Source organism: Elgaria multicarinata, chromosome 6, assembly GCF_023053635.1.
Source record: "Elgaria multicarinata webbii isolate HBS135686 ecotype San Diego chromosome 6, rElgMul1.1.pri, whole genome shotgun sequence".
NCBI lineage: Eukaryota > Metazoa > Chordata > Lepidosauria > Squamata > Anguidae > Elgaria > Elgaria multicarinata.
The window spans coordinates 64,236,992-64,250,916 of record NC_086176.1 but is presented as its reverse complement, the minus strand read 5'-3'; the positions used below and the strand labels follow the sequence as shown (position 1 = coordinate 64,250,916).

The 13,925-nt window shown below is 47.0% G+C and overlaps 1 protein-coding gene across 4 annotated transcripts in view; it reads right to left on the bottom strand.

The window, feature by feature from the left end:
* Positions 1 to 3,730, bottom strand: part of SEMA6A (semaphorin 6A) — a 181,638-nt gene extending 177,908 nt beyond the window's left edge. For 3 of the 4 annotated variants that reach the window (XM_063129502.1, XM_063129504.1, XM_063129505.1), the window contains exon 1: positions 3,166 to 3,730. The gene's annotated coding sequence lies outside the window, so the exon portion shown is untranslated. Of the gene's footprint in view, positions 1 to 1,561; positions 1,780 to 3,165 lie in introns of those variants that run through there. The other variant, XM_063129503.1, reaches the window with a different exon arrangement.
* Between the last annotated feature and the right edge of the window lie 10,195 nt (positions 3,731 to 13,925).

Below are 13,925 nucleotides of genomic sequence, written 5' to 3'. Positions count from 1 at the left end.
ACAGAGTGAAAAAAAAACAAAGCACAATTGCTAAGATACAATAGACACTGCATAATAAACCCAGGGATAGAAATTCTTTGGTCCCAGACAACTATATCAATAAAGCACAAACACTCCACTTTCCTCTTTGTTAAAAATGCCTGAAAGCCAAAAGAGGCTGTGATTTTTTTACATTCAGTCTTTACCTTGGTTTCTGTCACCATGACCAAGTAAGATTTTCACTTCACTTTCCGTAAACTTTTGCAAAACAAATCACTGGTGTGAACCAATGATCTCTACTGATACTTTTTCCTGGTGCAAACCCCCCTACACTTTTCAGAAAACCCTTATGGAACCTTTGCAATACCCCCAACTGGATTCCCTAAGTCCGAAGCCAAACCCCTCTGCTTAGATTGCATTTATGTCATAGCTGTTAGTTTTGATGTGGATGCTCCAAGAAAGCCATCTGTCAGTCACCAGTTCTCAGGCTCTCCCCCACCCCCACCCCCACCCCCCACTCCACTCGTGAGCTGCCTCAGTTCTGCTCCACTTCTCCAATAGACCAGCAAGCAGAGAAAGCAATGCATGGGGATTTACAGGCTCCCACTTTTACTCATGCAAATTCAGTCAGAGCACTTAATACACATTACTCTCAACTGAGAGCTTTTCATGCCCATGTACCACCCAGCACACACACAGTCAAAATCCTCCCCCACAACATCATCTTCCGCCACCAGCATCTATGGCCTCTGCCTCCCTTAGCTGGGCCAGCTTAAGATGGTGGTATGACTGACAGGTATGACATGACTCTGACCTCTTTTTTATTCTAAAGGAGTCTGGGTAGTACTGGGAGGAACGTCCCAGGAATTGCTCCATCTTTTCAAGTGAATGGGGAACTTCCATTAACCCATTTCTTCATCAGACTTTGAGCATTTCCTGCATCCAGTCAGCAGTTCTAAGGCAGCTTGGCGGAACAGAAGTTCAGTCGTGCAATCTGACCCTATTTTCCTACTGTTGGCTGTTCTCCCCATGGGACTCAAAGATGATTTTATGGGAGAGCAATTGGATGTGTCTGAATATTTCAGCAGGGGTTCAGAAACCATGCTTTCTGCTTTGGGATCCTGTTCCCTAAACCCAAATATGAAACATGAGAGCTGGCTGTGATTACTCTACTAGCTGAGGGGAAATGTTACTCTGCACATGCTCAAAGACACATCCTTTATTATTTGCTTCACATAGTATTCCAGAGATTAGTCCTAGCATTGGAAAGGGGTCCATTACCTTATCCCTGGAGAGCCCTAACTCCTGGTAGCCAAGTTTTAAGTTACCACACCTAGGATGGGATCAGGGCATTCCACACACCCATATACACATGCATATTTTCTCCCCCACCCCCATGTTTAATGTGCTATTCCAGTGTCTTTGCAAATGACTGGGTTACCAATCACATATTATATCATAATATAACTAAGTGAAGAGAATAAGGAGTTTTCTTCTTCAAAAGACCACTTTACAATTGCCCATTTCTCTAGCATTTCTCTCTCTTTTTTTCCAGTGTTCTTTCCCCTCCATACAGTATTACCTGAACATCGAGTGTTGCCTCTCCTGTGCCTGTGTTTCCATGCTTTGTCCAATGGAAACAGCTAATAACCTTCAACCACACCTCCTTTCAGTGTTATCCTCCCCCACCCTCCTCCTCCTAAGTTGCCCTTACCACCATTCAAAGGGGGTTATTTAGCCCCTTGAACCACGTTATTTCCCCTTCCCCCGCCCACTTATCTCCACTGCCTGCAGAGCGCCAGGCTTTTGGTCAATCGAAGTTACCAGTAAGGGTGTAGAGATGCTAACTGAGATCCCTTCCCCACCACAAACACTCCATAAGAAAGAGAAGAAACCAAAGAAGCGGGGGGGGGGAGGAAGCAAGGGGACAACAACCCAATTAACTCCTCCTTTCAGCGGAGGCTGCAGGAGGGACTTAAAGGGGAAGGAGAGAGTAAGTAGTCCGTGCGCGCCCCTCCTGCTCCATTCCCCCCTCAGCGGCAGGCAAGAAAAGCAGCAGTAAGAGCCTTGCCCTGAGCGCGAGCTGACAGGCTCTGAGGAAGCTCAGAAGAACCAGTCACTCCCTTTCCCATCTTACATGCAACGAAAACCAAATCCCCCTTTCCTTCAGCTTAGCCCGTCAGCTCTCCTGGGAGAAGCAGATTGACAGCCCCCTGCCGCCGCCACCACACACGCCCTCTCTTCCGTAGGGGGTACAACGGGGACGAGCACCCCCGAGCTCACGTCAACCCCCGTCCCCAATCTTGCAAACAAAGCCAGAGACGGGCGGCGGCGGTAGCGCCAATACATTCATTACTATCCCCCGCCCCCCAGGGACCAGGGTGGGAACCAGGCAGAGCGCTGAAGGCGGCGGAGAGGCGTTGGCCCGAGTAGGGGAGGAGGGCGTACGGGGGCGTCTCGCCCTCAGCCCCAAGTTCCCCCTCCTTCAAAGAAAAGCGGTCGCCGTCCCTCTTCGGTCAGGGACCCCGCCAACCTGCCCTAATCTCCCCGCTTCTCCTCCTCTGCCATCACATTGTCTCTGAAACAAAGGCTCCACGCCCATCCTCGCCCCCCAAGGAAGCCTCGTGTTGAGGGACTGGAAAAGCCGGGTGAGGAGCGGGGTGGCTGCGCTCCCCACCGCGGCGCTTTGTGTGTGTGTGTGTGTGTGTGCGCGCGCGCGTGTGTGTGGTGGCAGCAGATTCAGCTAAGCAACCGCCCCTCCCGCAGCGTCCTGGAGGGCAGCGGGGCAAAGTCGCCCCGAGCAGGGGGGTGGGGGGAAATTAAAGCAAGAACGAGTCGGAGCGAGAAAGATCCCGGCGCGCTTCCAACAAAACAAACGCATCTGATGCTCGCCTCGGTGTCAGTTTGTGCAAATAAAAGAGCATGGCAAGAAATCGATTCTCTTCCCCCTCCTCCGCACGGCACCCGGGGAGAAAGTGGCGCCGACATAAAGCGTGCACAAGCCCTCTTCTTCCTCCGTGCGCCGCCGCCTCTTCATCATCGCCACCACACGCCCCGTCCTGCTGTCTTGCAGGACCTTGCAAAGCTCGCGTCGTCGCAACCACCGTTCCCCGCTCCCGAACGCCGCCCCCAAACAATGCCCCGCGCGGATCCCGAAGCGCAGCGCAGAAAAGAGAGTTCACGTACCTCGTCGGTGCATGTATCTGGCAAGCTGAAGAGGACACAGCACTAGCTGATGGAGTGTCCCATTTAGTAATCCAGTTAAGGGGATCGCTCAGCGAAACTCGATCCACTCTCGCCTTTGCAATCCTTTGTCATTATTACATGTGTGCTTCTAGAGTACGATGGGGGGGGGGGGGAAGCAGAGCGATTTAATATTTCGACTTCTTTCGGAAACACAAGCACAATGTGTTCATCTCCACGGAAGGGGGGGAAGGGGAAAGGGTGGGTGTGGGGAGGGGGAAATAAAACGCTTCGATTACTCCTCTTCCAAATGCCACTCGGATTTCCACTCCAGTAACTCCCCTTTCGACGGATCTTTGGAGATAAGAAGTCCTTTCAGGGTCTTGTTCTGCCCCTCCAAAAAAAGTGCTCTTGGCTGGCGTGGTTGCTCCAGGAAAACTCCAAGGCAAGCGGCGCGGCTGGTGCCCCGACAGAAAAGCGCGCTTCGTCCGAGCTCTCCTGGTCATTGAAGTGTGTTTGGGGAGGACTTCGGAGCAGCCTCTCTCTCGATCTCCCCCGTGCCCTGCCTCTCTTCCCACTGCTAGCCTCCGTCCCAACTCTTCTGTCACTGGAAGCAGCTTGGCTTGGAGGTGGAGTCAAATCCTGGGCTGGATTCCGGGGAAACGGACTGGCCCGATAATTATTTCCACCTATACCCACTTCTGCGCATGAAAGAGTGGGGCGGAGGGATACTGAGGGTGGGTTGGAAGGGTATGTGTAAGGTGTGGGCGCTGGCAAATCTCCAACGGGACTGGCACACCACCAGCACACACAGATACATAAATAAGAGAGTGATAAATTGGTAACCTTTCCTTATTCTTCACTCTGTATACACACTACAGTGGATGTTACTGAGGTGGATTATGGGGGTGAAACGCAGGGGCATGCAATAAGTTTCTGCCTAATTAAAGAGAAAGATTTGCTTGAAAAAAGAAAGAAGGCTACGGGGTGGGGTGGGGGATACTCGGACCAGATGAACTGCAAGAAAAGGTTTGTTTATCGATTTATTTATTTATTTTTAAAATGGAGAAGTTTAACGAAGTGCACTAAGTCGTTTCTATTCAAACAACGATAACGAGACTGAAATTTTCACTGCAACAACATATGAACGAAAGAACAAGTGGAAAGGGATATATGCAAAAGAACAGCTCACAACTTAGGTTTTTTAATGTAACCCATTGAAAAATACTTCAAGAATCCTAGACACACATACTGGACTGTATTCCATTGACTGCAATGCTGGACCCTATCTTCAAAATGGATTCAGCACCTTAGATAGCTCTTTAGAGTTCTGGCTGGTTTGGACTGAAACCCAGAATGAATTTACAACCCCACCGAAATTGGAGCCACCAGCCTCCACTGCAAGAAGGGTGTGCAAGACTTCGCGCTAAACGGGACCTCACCCCTGCATGATTGTCGGGATATTTTGACTGCATTTTGGACTTACCCACAATAAGGGCATTATCGTAGAACCCCAACGGAGTGCAAATGCATGTTTTTGTTTTTTAATTTTTTGATAGGGCACTATATTAATACATGAAAAGTGGGTGTGTTTGGGACCCATGGCCCCTCCACAAACTTTGTTGGCAAGGAAACAGCATTGCCTGTGTCAAAAAAAACCCGTGGGAAAACATGTCCAAAGTCACTAAAACCTCGCTTGCCCCAATCTCTCTCTCCTTCTCAAACTGCGCCGTAGTTTCTCAAGTTTGTATTTCGGGATTTCCATCTGAAATTATGGCAGCAGCAAAACAGAATTTGGGGTGGCGAGGCGGGATGAGTACCTGTACAAGAGTTGGCTGAGGCAAACGAAGAGGGAAGGTATAGGGCGCACGCTTTTGTAGCGCTGAAGAAAGGCGGAGAAGACCTTAATCAAACAGGAGGAGCCAAACGGAGAGGGCCATGTGCCTGCGCGTGAAAGGCAAGCGGGGCTGGCTGACCGACCGCCGCCAGGCGACAGAAACACAACCGAGTCGTTCAGGCTTCCCTAATAATAACAGAAGGCGAAAAGTCGATGCCAGCTTGCTTCTGGCGCAAGGTAACCGAGCCGTGCGGCGAACCTCTGGCGCTCACGCGCCACTGAGCGGCTACCGGAAAGGGCGTGCGCAGTATGTTTATTCTACGCACCGACGAAGGCTCCGTCACCAAGGGAGAGACGGAGGCGTCGTTTTGGGGGGATCGGCCCACTGCTGTTCCCCACTTTTGCCAGAAGGGGACGCTACGCTAGTGATGCTTTGAAAAGAAAAGAAAAATACTTGCAAAAGTTTCATGCCCCACTGCGGTCCAGCTCTTGGCGACTGCAAAAAGAACAACATGCTACCAGGCCGTGTTTGTTTAACAGCCGAATCGGGCCCATTCGGTAAGGCAGCTCCGGCTGCGACAGCCTGCGGACACACACCGCTAGGACAACTGCCGGAGCAAGGCTGTCCTTTGGCAGAGTTCTCCGCCTCTGACAAGCCTCCTGCGAGGCGCATCGATTTAGTGTGCGGAGAGCAGCGTTGTGGAGACTGGACGCGTTCACTCGCAGGCAAGGTAGAGCCAGCCGCTTGGGTCGATTTTCCAGAGCTTCTAATGCAAATAAAAATGAAAGAATAAATTGTTCTAGCTGCTACGTGCATGGAGAATGCTAATCTACCCCCCCTCCTCCGGAATGGACATCACGTTGCAATGTTTCTTTGGGCATCTTTGGCACATCCATCCGCTTTCTTTCCCCACCCTTTCCCCCAAATCCCAGTCTGAGAGCTGGCTGGGTTAATCCGTTCCTGTCTGGGAGCCAATCAGCCCGGTGAACAGTAGTAGCAGCAGCAGCGCTAATAAATTAATCCTCCTGCTTCCCAGCCCTCTCCCGCTTGGGAAACCTTACTGGCTGCCGCTAATCTTAATAATGCCGCTAACTTCGGCAGCGAGGATCGCCAGCGCCCCCAGCGGCCAAGGCGACGCGGCACAAGATGAGAGACCCACCTTGCCCGTCTTCCTTCCGTCCTTCCCCACTTGCATCCTCCAAGCGCGCGCCCCTAAACTCCGCGGCTGATTTACATGTTAATTGTGTCTGAGAAAACTTCTTTAATTGCCAGAATTAAGCAGAGCAAACGGATTGCTTCACGAGCTGAGCCAAATTAATTCCGGGTTTAGCTCCTTCCCTTAGAGAAACAAACAATTAAGCTGTCTTGTTTGCTCTCTCTACGGCTATATTTGATTGTTAAGACACATTGACTTTTTAAAAAGTTAGACGGCATTCTTCCTCCCCTTCCTTCTTCTTGTTTTAATTTGAATCCTACTACCCCACTCCACCCCGTTGTTTCCCAAGAGGCCTGGAGTTGAAGAGAGGAGCTTTGCAACAGGTTTTAATTTAAACACACCCACCTATCATCAGCACAACGCCAGCAATCGTTTTTAGCAGTTTTATTCACCAAACCCTAAGAAGGATGTTTAGATGCAGTATTAACATCAGAGTTTCTAGGAAGGATTCCAAGACATCTGAACAAGTACCCATTCACACAACCAGAGCACTATTGAGCAGCACATTTATTTATTTTCAGTTATTTCCCACCATTCCTGCAAGGAGCTCAAGGTGGCACACATGGCTTCCCTCCCACCCTCCATTTCTTCTTGCAACATCCCTATGAGGTAGGTTAGGCTGAAAGAGAGTGACAGGCTCAAGATCATCCAGTGAGCTTCAGGGCTGAGCGAGGATTTGAACCCGAGCCTCCCTGATCAGAATCTGGCACTACTGCAGTGCACTGGCTTCATGTTGAAGCATTAGTATGATTGCTTTGTCATATCCCCAGACTACAGCCCAATGCACATTTGCAAGCTTCAACACGAAGCAGCATGAAACCGTCCTGCTGAGCAACACAATTCCAGGGAGATGCCATTGTCCTGCCTCTCCAATCTCCATCTCTGTGTGTCATTTCTTTTTCTTTTTTTAATGAGGGAGCAAGAGCAGTGAGGCTGCCATTTTGATTTTCAAACAATATCCAAGGCACTGTAGCAGTACAATTGGCCAATCCCATTTTGGCAGCTGTGCCTTGCTGTAATCAATGTGAGAGCTGAGAGCTGAGCGTGAGATGAGGCAATCACAGGACTACTTCATCACACACTGAGCTCTGTAAGGCAGCCGAGGAGAAGCTGATGACTGTGCCCTTCCTTTAAGAGACCCTTCTATAAATAAGCCAGATATACCAATAGCATTCTCCATGTGTGTATTCTTCTGCACCCAAAATGGCTCCTTCCACGCACAAGAAGGAGGTACCAGCAGAGTTGGCGTAACTCAAGGTTTGCAGAAGTACAAAATGTCTAAGGGGGGAACCACTAGGGGGGGAACCACTAAGGGAGGGGGAACCCCCCCAAAAAACCTAATGGGAACTGAGCATGCCCCCACGGGCATATAGAGTAGCATCCAACTGTGCCATTTTGCTAGTGCAAATAACATTGCACTAGCGATAATTAGGTTCCAAACTATACACAAGAGGAAAATCCAACTAAGGCCTTAGCTAGACCTAAGGTTTATCCCAGGATTGTCCTGGGGTCATCCCTGTTCATGTAAATGACACACAGGATATCCCGGGAGCAGGCAGGGACAATCCTAGGATATACCTTAGGTCTAGCTAAGGCCTAAAATTACGTTTGCACAAACACGCTTGTGAAACCGCTTGTACAACAAAGATTCTGTGGAGCACTTCTAATTTGCGATTGTGGAATGACACTGTTAGATACTGCCCACAATGCTGACTGACTGTTGGAAGGCGGGGGAGGGGGGAACCCAGAAAACTGGGGGAGAGGGATGGAGTAGAGTAATCCTGGAAGAGAGCATGGCTGTCTGGTACCCTGGACAGGACCACTCCACAGTGCAACCTTTTGCTGCACCATGTATATGTGATTTTTAAAGTTGCAAATACAAGTCTCCCCCTCCCCCACATTTCCCCTCATCTTCCCTCTCTGCTCCTCCTTGTTAAGTAACATGCTTGGGATTTCCCAAATGCCGCTGCACCCCCATTCAAGCAGTTATCCTTTTGAGCTGTTCTGAGTTGCGTCTAATAATTACATGAAATTGTATTAGAGGTCACAGGGAAATCCGAGGCCTTGCATGTCTGCAATTGGCCAGCTCTTTGCTGGGCATTTGTGCGAGTTGCTGAAGCAATCAAGAGAGAATTATATGTTGTTTTCCTCACTCTCTTTTTCTGATTTGGGTCTGCTTCTCTGATTTCTGAGGCTAATCAATTTTTCTCTGGATCCTAACTGTGGGTTTAACTTGTCGTTCTCCAACTTCACTAAATCTACGTATGTTATAGCTCACTTGCATCACCAATGTTAATGGTTAGGATGGGCCATGTCAAAGACGTCACAAGTACCGTGTTTTTTAAAAAAGGATGGCAAAACATCACAACATACTCCCTGTTTCAGAACATAGGAAAGATGGTGTGGCAAACATGTTATTTTAGTGTCACTCACTTCAATGTTTACCATGGGAGGGGTGTGTTTGATAACTTTCCCAGTTCTGCTGCATTAAGCTGTATCAAAACATACCCTGTTTTTAATAGTTATTCAGCTGTTGATTAAAAGCAAGGGAGCAAGCAATGTTTTAGTCTGTTTACTTGGAGGTAACTCCCACTTTCTGCAATGAGGCAATAAGTCTGAGAGGATTGCAACTGTGCAGTAAGAAATAATTCCTACTAAGTTCAGTGTGTCTTTCTGTAGAGCCTTACCCTCTAATCCAGGGATCAGGAACTCCTGCCCTGCAGGGTCTCAGTCTGGCCCACTAGGGTTTCCCAGATGGCCAAACCCACTTCCCCACATCACCAGATGGTTCTGGGTTTCCCTCACTTCCTTTCTCCCACCTCCAGTTCATTGGGTGGTTTCCCAGCTTTTCCCATTGCTAAAAGTAGCTCCAAATCTTTAAATGCCTCTATGGACACAATCAGCCCTTTTGAATCTAATCGTACCCAGGCTTACCTGGGAGTCAGCCTCACTGCACATCGTGGGGCTTACTTTTGAATAAACCTGAATAGGTTTGGAGTCCAAGACTTTTAAGCTGCAGGGATTTGGGAGCAGAAACTGAGGCGTGAGGCTGTGTTGAATTCCCTTTGACACTTTGCTTCTCCAGCTTGAAACAAAAGTATTGCTGGCAATGATGGAGCAATTCAAGCCAGAGTGAAAGGACCTCATTTCAGAGCAACTCATGGAGACTTCTCAGTGATTTTAAATTGGGATAGAAAACATAACCTCTAAAGTCCTGGGAAGGAGCTCAACTATAACCTGAATTCATGTGGGACAAAGGAGGAGCATCTCCCTCCTGTTTTGCTTGCACTAACGTGCAAGTGTTTCCAAACAGTGCACTCACTGTATCACTGTCCCATGAATAGCAACTCAGCACTGTGTTATCCTTTATATTCAACAATCCTTCTACTGTACTTGCTTAAATCCTTAGCCTTATTCCTTCTGGCTCTATTCACATTTGATATGAAATTATCATTAGGGGAATTCAAAATGATACCGGAATAGAATGAGATGATATAAATCCGAGTAGTGGTGTTTTGTTTTGTTTTAAAGATTTGTGACTTGTAAAAAAAGAAAAATGTTCTTCATTTTCTTGAAACCTTCAGACATGTATTATGGGCAAAGGATCCCCCTATGTCTTAAACAGTATTTTTCATCTTGCCATTCTCAGCTGACCTATGTTAGAATGGCAAGCATAACTCATTTCATCTTAGAAGGTACCTATTTTCCAGTGGATTCATTCACAAGTGCAATTGCCTTAAAATGATTTATATTTTCAGATCCAGATAAGTGAACAGATTGAACACATTCAGGCGATTTGCTGTGTGGCTACGGGAAGCATGGCATTAAAATTAAAATAATTACATGGTGCTGTTTGTCTGCCTTTTACTTTTAGATAATGAAAGGACTGCTAGAATTTGGAGCTGCTTTGATTTCCCAATCTAAACTACACATGAATTCATTCACTTCCTACTATGTTAGATTACAAGGGAAAGCTTTCTTCTTGGATCAAGCAATTTTTTTTTTACTCCAGACACTTTAAACTCAATATGTACACAGTGTAATTTTCCAACCAAAGGAACTGAGAATTCATACACTGTTTATATTACTTTTGATTGAAAATTTTAAACAGAAGTTACCAAAAAGGGATAATTATTGAGGATTTTGTTAGCAGGAATACTTACTTGAAAAAAGAAGAAAAACATGTAGGGGAATGGAATAGTTTTAGTTTGTGCAGTTTTTCATATTCCAGTTTTTGGAAGGACTCAATACCAAAAATTTGGTGTGTTCTAATTTTATATCCATTTTCTCTTTAGTTGCGTCAACAACGGGCTGGTCTATATGCCCTGTTTAGCCTGTTCTGGCTGTGATTTGGTGCTGCATTGTTTATATTACTCAGCTGCCAAGTTGCAGCCACCATGGACTTTACCCCCAAAACTGCACGCTTTAAAAGTTGCTGACTTGCCACGACCGTTTCCTTTGCTCCAAGGTCACCACCTTCTTTCCTCCATCTTTTGGTGGTGACCTTGCTTTGGGTCGTGGCCTGGGGGTGGATCGAAGCCCAAGGTAGTCCAGGGTAGGGTGCAGGAAGTGCGGGAAGGCAGCACAGAGGGAGGGTTAGATGAGCCGAATGGCTGCTGGTGCTGCAGTTTTTCTGGCTGGATAGCCTGCTGCTGTTGGGATTTATCGTCCTCACCCCACAGCTGTGATGCTGCAGGGGTTTTGTGGGAACAAGGAGCAAAGCATCATCATAAAGACAGCATAAATGACAGTACAAGATATTGAATTTAACTGTAGTGAGTTTGAGTATATTCTGTCACCTGTCATGTCCTCTAATCACTTGTCTCCTACCTTCTAGTTTCTATGGGGTGGGTGGGTGCCCGAGGTCTTGCTTTTTTTGTCCCCCTCCAAAAGGTTGGTCTTTTTGTTCCCTTATCAGCCTCATCAGTAGCCCAAATAAATACTCTGAATTCCACGGGCAGTGATCCCTACCCCAACATGACCTTTGTAATTACTTGCCAGGTGGATTGCCGCCATTACATTGAGAGTCTCCAAGCTTCAGCTGGACTTTCTTGGCAGCTCCTTTAAGAGCCATGAAGACACTCAACATGTAATAAGCAGTTCAAAGCATTATGGGTCATGTGATTTGGGTGGCAAACACAAAGTTAATGTAACGTGTCCAAAATGCAACATGTGCACCTGCCCTTAGTAAGGGCAATGCAACAGTCGGAGGACCACTGGTGCAGCTCCTCATCAGCTATGTATATGTAGCCAAACACAGCAAAGGGCACTCAACCTCTGAAAATTGCTGGTGGGGGAAGAGAGGGACATGGGCATGTGACACTGTCTACCGACCAGTCAGCAGGTGCAACAGACAGGTAGACCATAGCTGAAGGCTGCTGGTTCAATTCCTGTCTCTCTACCCAGAAAGGGTTTCTTGTGGCCGGGCTGGAAAGACGACTGTCTGAATTCTTAGAGACAGCTTGTGCCAGTCAAGCAGACAATGTTGGATTATTCAGGGGTGTAGAACCTCAGGCTTCGTAGCCCAATCTGGCTGTCTAGGAGTCTCAATCCAGCCCTCCAGGTTTCCCCAGAAGGCCACACCCCCTTTTCCCTGGCTCCTCCCCTTACTCCAACCAGTGATTGTTGGGTGGCTTCCCAGCTTTTGTACAGTTTGTTCCCCAGTCTAAAAGACTGAAATGCCTCTCTGAAGACTTAATTACTGGCAGTAAGAGCTTTAAGCTACAATACCTGGGTACTTTTGTTTCGGGGCTCTGCCTCTTTTGCCTGTGGCCTGCCGACTACTGGAATATGGCCCCCGAGAACTTCTCCAAAATGTAGAGTGACCATATGGAAAGGAGGGCAGGGCTTCTGTATCTTTCACAATCAAATAGAAAAGGGAATTTCAGCCGGTGTCATTTGTATCCATGCAGCACCTGGTGAAATTCCCTCTTCATCACAACAGTTAAAGCTGCAGGAGCTATACTAGAATGACCAGATACAAAAGAGGGTAGGGCTTCTGCAGCTTTAGCTGTTGTAATGAAGAGGGAATTTCAGGAGGTGCTGCATGCATAAAAATGACACCTGCAACTGTTAAAGATACAGGAGTCCTGTCCTCCTTTTCATATGGTCACCCATCCAAATTGGAATTTGGCTGAAAGAGATTCTGCACCCCTGGATTAGATGGACCAGTGACCAGTTCAGGCAGATAGACAATCTAATAGATGGTAGGTTAGTGTTTTTGTTTTGTTTTTTTAATTTGTTTGGTGCCAGTGTTGAGGAAGTGACTTGGGGAAAGGTTGTAGCTCAGTGGTAGTAAATGTATGGATTTTATTAAATTTGTTCTATCTGTGTTTGGCAGATCATCAGGCAGGCCTCTCATGGACAGAATCAGATTATTATTATTGTTAGAGATATATAAGAAGTTTGTTCCACTTGTACCAATGTCCATTAGTGCAAGTATGAATTATTACAAATGGATATTAGTGCAAGTGTGCAAATTAATGCATGTGCAAATTTGTGTACCCCCACCCACCCAAACCGGCCTGCAAGTCTACGGAATCTGCGCGATTTGGAAAAAGTCAATATGCTGCAGAATCCACAGGTTGAAGTCATAGAAATCCAAAGTCATTTGAAACCACTGTGGATTTCTTGGACATCTAGTGGTAGAGCACTTGCTTTGTTTGTGAAAGACCAGGTTTTTGTGTGTGTGGAGTAAACACACAAAACTCCCTTGAAATGTTTCATTATTTCCTGAAAAACATTATTAGTCGTGAGGCTATATTGTTAAAGCTCTTTATAATCCGCCTCCCATCTATTTTCTAGCCTTTCATTTTATCTCTGTCTCTCCAAACTTGTACTGAGTCATTTTCCCTCTCCAACTTTCCCATTAAAACCTCCCATTCTGCTCCGACCTAGAATTGAAACTAAACTCTGCTCACCTTCCTGATCTCCAGTCATAACGCCCTCGCATTTTCAGCTCCTGAGATCCAATCTACAGTCTTATGTTTTTGGCATTTCTTTTCCTTTACATTTCAGCTCTTTTCTCATCTTTTTAAATCCACCTCCCGCTTTTTTGGTTTTCCTTTCTCAACCTGTCCACAAGTCTGCATGTGCTGCTAAATGTAGTGGTGGTAATTTGTGTGAGCGGTGTGTGACAGAAAAAGACTGTGTTGCGTTTACAGAGGCAGAGCTTCCCTTAGGTTGGGAAGCTGCAGCTATGAGTCTTAAAGCACGTACATTGACTGGGCATGGGTTTACCAAAAAGTTTATACTGTAACAAGTTTGTACAATTGGAGGCATAGGCGTGTACAGCACATTATATTAGGGTGTGCACCCTGGGATATTTTTTTAAAAAGTGAACATTTATTGCATACTTAATCTAAAATGACATTATTTGTATTCATTTATTTATTAAGTACTGTAGACAATGAGGCTTACTCCATGTTCAGCTTGCCTGACCGTGGGAGGGCCATTGCAGGTGGGGCTTTGTGGCGACACTGGCTGGAGGAGGGGCTTATGATGTGATATTAGCTTCCAGGGGCCTCCTTCTCGCCTCTTTGAAGCGTGGCTTCTGGCAGAGAAGTTTCCGGCAGAGGGATTCCTTTTCACTCCTGCTGCTGGGAGCAATGGCGCACTGCTGGTGGTAGTTAGGGTGACCAACTGTCAGGATTTCCCTGGATTTGTCCTGGTTTTTGTTCTTTCCATGGTGTCAGGGGGGATTTTCTATA